Below are 7,600 nucleotides of genomic sequence, written 5' to 3'. Positions count from 1 at the left end.
TATCAAAAAAATGCCTCTTTTAGTATCTCATCACGTATAATTGCATAATCAAGTAGATAATAGACAGCTAAAACATAATGTAAAAGTATTCGGTTGGCAGCAAGTAACCAGGGCTTCGGAATTGCAATATGGACCGATTCCATTGAAATTCAAATTGAATTATTTGGGAATCCCAATTCGAAATTGCTACCAACATAGACTCAAAAAATAAAATGAAAACTAACATTTGAGACCAAGAAAAGCATGCCATAAAATCCTAACATGAAGAACAACGCTTACATTTTTAAAGAAAATAGATCGATTCAGCTGGGGATTGATAGAAAGCGCATAAAAATTCGATGCCTTCATTGTTTGCTACACACTGCAAATCATCAGCTGCCACACAGGAGTTACTTAATGGATGATTATAATTAAATAACACAAAACAAAAGTTCAATTTTTGGGAAAAAGAACCGATATTCTGCAACAGCTCGATTGGATATGGGGAAAAATTGGACTTATTTTTTGACTCACGTGATTTTCTTGATTAAGCCCTCACCTCTGTTATTCTTCATTACATTAAATTAAATTTTTCTCTATCCTAATTTTAATCACACAATTTTCAATAAAATAATATTACATATAAATCAAAAAAAATTTAACCGCTCATTTTTCAAAAAAATACTATTCATCTCATTATAATTTACAAATAATGGGCTCAAACGGCCCCTAAGTGTGATCATCTAGGGGAGGAAAATGATGGCTCGACTTGGGCCCAATTTCTAATTGGGCTAGACAATTTTATCTATTGGCCTTCTCCATTTCGAAGTTCAACATGTAAGTCCATAACAATTTTCAGTATTAACTGTTATGCACGAGAGGAGATCGTCAGTCGAGAACGTAAATGCGAAGTGGGCTTGCTGCTTCCTCCCTCCCTTACGAATCAATAATTTAAACGAATATATTAAGACACAAAGTTGATATGAAAGGCGACTACCGTACAATTTAAAGACATAAATATTATTTTCCAAGGTTAAAAAGCAACCTGCTTTTTATTCAAATAAAGTATAGCTTAATCGGACTGATGGTACTACACTAGTGTAAGTCCCTTGAAGTGCATGTCCTTTGCTTTTCTTTAGTACTAAAGTTAAGATAGATAAAGTGAATTCTAGCGCTTGATTCTAATTCTTATAAGAATGAAAGTGAAAAAAAATAATCGTTATGGGACTCACTCAAAAGCGAAAAAGTCAAATATGATGGCCTGATGTAATTGATAACGATATTATTTTTCATTTTTTTGACCAAAGAATGAGAAATAAATGGGACTTAGTCAATTGTGTTGAGCCACGTTTAATTCATATTTTTCTCCTTTTTTAGCTCATTTTGTATTTCCTGTTTCTTGTGCGTTCAATGAGAATTGATTTTTTCCGAACAACGCATAGCTCTGATGTTGTCACGTTTGATGTGTGACTAAAAGGTTGATGGGGGAATCGGCATTGCAGAAAATAGACAAACATTCACCACTCATGAGGTTTGCTATATAAGATTTGGGTGTACTCTTGTCATATGGGTGACGTTTAATTTTTTGAAATACGTGGTTGGAAACAAAAATGAATTGAACAAGGACATTTTAACTGTTCCTTAAATTCTTCAAACTGTCACAGTAATATTCACATACTTGGCTGTTTTTCCCAGTGACTATTATTCGTGGGGTACTTTCTTGTAATGCGAAGATCTATAGGCAGAGAGGGTAGATTTTTTTGGATATGCCTTTGAGATCTTTTTTTTTTTTTTTTTTTTTTATTGATATCCAAGTATCCAAGTTTATACCAGACTAAATCCTGGACTCCCAAAACTTTGCCCCTAGAATCTTGGAGGGGGTAAATCATGGGTTATGCCTCAACTGGATCACAGGTTCCTCTCATTGCCTGTACACTTCTGCGCACAAGAGACCCTCCTCTACAGTGATTGCTCCATACCAAATTTTTGGCCGCAGGTTCCCACCAAAAATCGAACTCTCCATCCTGCCGCTAGAAGCAAGATAATGTTGATTGATTCACCAGTTGAGCTGTGCCCCGAAGGGCATTGAGATCTCTTTTTCTGTATGATCGTGAATTGACTGAAGTTGGAATTGATTCTTAAAGTTGACAGCATTATGTGACTTTTTATAGATTTGAGTTCATATCTTGTGACTTGTTTGTGTACAAAAAGGGGTATATAAAAGATATACAAAGGCATATAGGCTATACACGCATGACAAGAAAAAGATAAAAAAGTATGTTGACTAGAGTCACTAGACAAGAGGTTCTGGATTTTTTAAATTTTATCCCCATTCTTTTCCAATTTTTTTCTTCACATCTCATTTTGCTACAGTATTTACACTGATAAAATGTTACAACTACTCGGTCTTTTGTCAGAGATGATACAGGATGAAAAATCATCTTGAGTTTGATGACTATTTCGCCCTCAATGGAAAGAATAAAAATTCCAGCGGAAGGGCAGAAAGGGAAGTAATAAAATTCCAATTGAAGGGCTGAAATTGTTTTTCAAAAATTTCTATAATTCAAATGACTGACACACACCCAAATGCCTCAATTTTTTGCAAGGGCGCATTCCTTATATTCTGCATGGGGCCCACACTTTTTGAAAAAAAATTGGAAAAAATTGGCAAGAATCGGGACCAAACACACGCTAAGAGATATTCATCTTTAGGGAAAAACTAATTTTGATAAGTCGCCACTAAATCTTTAAAGTACCGTCGTTCAAAATTTGATGGCTTCGAAGAAAAATATCTCAACCTTTTACAAAATATGTTATTAAAAATGGGGCTCAAATATGTGTAACATATTATCATCATTCCTCTCCTGTTTGGCGATAAGGTGATATCATCCATTCATGTCTAATAAAGGCTTAACTCAAGTAATGAACATTATGATTTTGAAAATTACCATGCGTTGGAGGTGTGATTAGATGAGCTTAATTAAATATCAAGATTCCTAATTAACTATTTAAATTAATTAAACAACCAAGTGCACAGTTTTCCACTGCACTTGGAACATGTCTTGCTCAAAAGATGTCAAGACGTACCTAATTTGTTTAGTATTGATCCACTCATGCTATCACAAATTTTCTTGGTGCCTGATTAACAAAAATTTTTTTAATAAATTGTGATTTAGGTAGATTGTGTTAAAGACTTCTGATTCAATTATTTATTTGGTTAGATAGATAGATTGAGTTCTAGAATTAATTGGACACGGACTAACTTATCTGTTGACAAGAAATTAGCTACAATAACTTCTCAAAATGAAGAAAGAAAAAATTTGAAAATATTCTCTTCAATCTTGTTTTTATTTTCTTGGTCTACCAATTTTTAGTTAAGTAAAAATATTAATATATACGTATGTACTTTGATGATATTTAAAAGGTACTTTGAAAACTTTAAGCCCGAGGTCGGTAAGTGATTTACATTTGCATGAATCAATTATCGATATCCTTATTTTTGGTGGACAAACTAATTAGCCGACTAAGACTCGAGCTCGATCTTATGGCTAGCTCGACCTTGCACGGAGTAGTGCCCAAGGCACATTGACAAATTAACGCTTGGGGATTGAGTATATGCCTCGAGAAGTGAGCACGCCATTCTCTCGGATACGCTTGGGTCACTTGAGTGATAATTCTTACTAGGACTCTACAACCTAAGGGCACATTCCTAATATGCATCAACAGCTTTGGAATAGTCGTATTATATACAATCCAGTTTGAATGATGATTCGAGCCTCCTTTTGGAGGGAGGAGTGAAATCAATTGCTAATCTTAAAAAGAAAAGCATCCCTAACAACTATATGCACGATGTCAATTTATTTTTCAACTACAATTTACCATCCAATTTTCTTCTTCTTTACTGATTTATGTACTGGATGAGCGACGAAAACACCTAATGACACGTTTGTTTTCAATTTGGAATTTCAGGGTTCGGCTTCATCAGCCCTATCATTTATATTGTGCATCACCATGACACTGTGTAACTCAAAAGACGTCCAACAAACTTTGAAACCTACAAATTTTTTAATGTAATCCCTTTTGTGGAATTTCCTCAATGAAATTCATTTGTTCAAATCTTCTTAAAATAAATAAATGAAAGTAATTCCATTCTCTCAAGACTTTCACTTCCTTTTCAAGTAAATTGTACGACCAGAAATTCAGTCTGATAAAGAAAAAATTACCTAATTAACTTAGACCCCGTTTAGTAGGAATTAAAATCAGATTTTTTAAGTATATTTTGATAACAATTGATGAAATGTGTGGTCAAAAGGTTGTGACACCCATTAAATGTGTGGTTAAAAACTGATTGTCGATTTTAACTTATATCAAAATTTGAATTATACCAAAGAGGGGTTAATAAGAGGAATGACTGAATGCCGTTTATCCCAAAAATTTCTGGAAAGAAGGAATGGGTTCCTCGGTTCGTGATAGCGGAGTATGGTATGGACCACTCATTTTGGACCAAAACCGTGAAAAGCATAACTTTATTTTTTATTTTCTTTGTAGTTCGTAAACAAATTTAAACAAACAATTAGGTCTATCATCTATTCACATGCTATGATAATATTATATAAGTTGAAGGCACTTCATCTTCACGTTCAAGATGCCGACCTCATCGTGTATTGTCCATCTAATTCTTGCAAGCCATTCGCTAAAAGTTAATATTGGTTCGAGTATTGTTTTAAATTAAATAATGATATGTATATTTATTAATGGATATTTTTGACATTTGGCATTGATTATAAGTTAATAAAACAATTACTGTAATTACAAGTAATGAATATATACTGAGGATTTGAGTTTAAAATTTTACAATCATATTGGACTCGTAAAATTAAAGATAATTCGCCTGCAAAACTTTTTTTATTATCAAAATTACGAATTGACTTAAGTATTAGAACTAATGAGGCGTTCCAATATAACCTAGAATCGAATTTTATTTTTAAATCAACCATTACTATAAATATTACTATCTTCGTTGACATAAAAAAGTAACATTATTAGTAAATTAGAAGATGAGAACTACAGAAGGAAATACGGTCTGCACTTCAAATAAAAATAAAAAAATAAAATCTCAATTTCAATAACTTTAGCTTCCAATAATCCAATTCGTCTTCAAAGTTGACCAACAAAACTGAAAAGAGTCGGCTAGCATAAAAATAATGACCAAAGACCATTGACTGACTAATACCATTATAAATCCAACATATTAAAAAATACAAAAAAGATGGCATCATGCATGAAGCAAATCCAATTGGCATCATTAGCTCCAAAATATCGGATTATTTACACCCTGTTTGGCCCCCCATTACCTGAAAATGGTAATGGGGGGAATAGTATTTTTTAGAAAAATGAGTGGTTGAAAAAGAAGTTAAAGTTTTCGATTTACGTGTAATATTATTTTATAGAAGATTGTATGGTTGAAAATAGGAGAGAGAGAAATGTAATGTAATGTAATTTAATTTAATGTTAATCAAACAGGGGCTTAATTTAGCTTTCATTCGACATATTTAGAGCCTGTTTGGCCCCGATTTTTTTTATCAAAAAAATTGATTTTTTTACCGTTATTTTACTATTTCAACCTTCATATTTGACTTCTTCTCTCACGAGTGGACCCCACTTTCTTCTAACGGTCAAAAAATCAATTCTCAAAATCACTCCTAAACAGTCTCTTATAAATATGGTAATATGAAAAAATAATAGTAGATTTATGAGTAATAATCATGAATATATATTAAAATTAATATTTAATTTTGACAGTTTTTATAAATCATTTAAAAATTACTTGAGAAGTCAAATTTCGTATCGCGCTATCAAATTGTTAAATTATTTAGTATTAATTCTTGCCTTAATGTCCTGCTTGGGAATGTCTTTTTTACTAATGATTTTCACTTTTATCCTTAATAACTAAGGGAAGAGCACTTAAAATGAAATTTCCTTTTATCAGTATTTGGGGTTTTGACTTTCAAGATAAAATATGAATCAACAATAATAGGTAGAATATTTGGACTTTCTACTTTTGAATCAATGCTCTTCCTCAACAAAATCATTTTCATTTTTAATCTAATATAATTAGAATAATATATTAAATTTGACAATTATATAATGTCTTTTATGTTGAGATTTTTCTAAAATTTGTGATAAAAATAAAAAAGTTAAAATCTAATTTTCAACCGAAACAATTCCTCAAACATATAAATTGCATATTAAGCCCTTGTTTGATTCCAATTTTTTCAAGAATGCATTTTTTCAAAACTTATATTTAACCACACATTTTTCTATAAAATAATTATACACAAATTTCAAAAAAATTTCTTTATTTTTTAACCACACATTCTCTAAAAAAATTACTATTATATAATTTATTTTATCCCTCAAATGGGAATCAAACAGGGGCTAAGAGTATATTTGGAAAATAATGTAGATTATTTATAATTTTCGTCAAATTATGTATTTCGCTACGCATCTAGAAGCTCTTCAATGGAAACTTCAGAAGAATTTCTCTAATTCCAATAATGTATGGTCAATTGGCTGATAGTTTTACGCCTCCGGGCAATTGACCGCCGCCCTGCCTCGTTTGACTTTCAAAAACTTCGTCTATTATCATTCAACTTCCATTTGAAACCTAATCCCGCGCTTACGTGTCCTCAATATCATCATTAAATTCGTAAGAAATTACTATGGGTGCAAAAGCTTTAGTTTGTTCACTTGCTGGGGTATACATATTTTTTCCCTCCAACCAAATTATGAGCATGCGAAATAATTTTCATCAATTACAATTTACAACAATTTTTATTTAAGAAACTTAAATCTTTCGAATCATGTTACACTTACAAACTTTTTTACAAAATCTTTTACTCACTACTCACAATAAAAACTGGGTATAACGAGCAGACATTTTTTTAAATTCACGTAGGACCGCTTGTTTGTGAGAGTAAGTAACCAATTTTGTACACATTTGTTTGTATATATATATATATTTATCCAAATTTTTAAACATTTAGCCCTGTTTGGTGGAGAATAAAGTCAATTTTGATAGAATTTGATAAAATGTATAATTAAAAAGTTATGGGATCCATAAAATATGTGGTTGAAATAAATTCTGACTTTGATTTAAATTAAAATGTAAATTTTAATCGGTACTGACATGACTTTTCACTGTCTTTATTTTTAACTTCTCATAAATTTTTGACCTTTAACACGTCTCTACAAAATATTAGCCAACTTAACATGAAAGCATTATAACATTATAAACGAGTTACCCATACAAAGAAAAAAAATAAATAAATAAAAAGAGGACAGACATGCGAAAAATGAATAGGTTCGAAAGAAGCACATGGGCCAAAGTAAATTTATTAACGTTAAAACGGTTCTCGAAGTTGATAATTCCACGTGGACCCATCATCTGGATGAAGATTATGAAATTGTTTGTTGCTGTGGATAGATTCAAAGGTTCCAAATTTTCAAATTTCAAAAAAAATACCGCAACGAACGTTTTACAACTTCCGCTTAAAATACAACTTCTCGAATTTCGAGACATCACCCTCGTGACTTTCGATCCCACCAAAGTGCTCTACTA

This window comes from Olea europaea, chromosome 11 (genome assembly GCF_002742605.1).
Source record: "Olea europaea var. sylvestris chromosome 11, O_europaea_v1, whole genome shotgun sequence".
Taxonomy (NCBI): Eukaryota; Viridiplantae; Streptophyta; class Magnoliopsida; order Lamiales; family Oleaceae; genus Olea; species Olea europaea.
The sequence above is the reverse complement of the archived record's forward strand: the minus strand, read 5'-3'. Positions refer to the sequence as shown.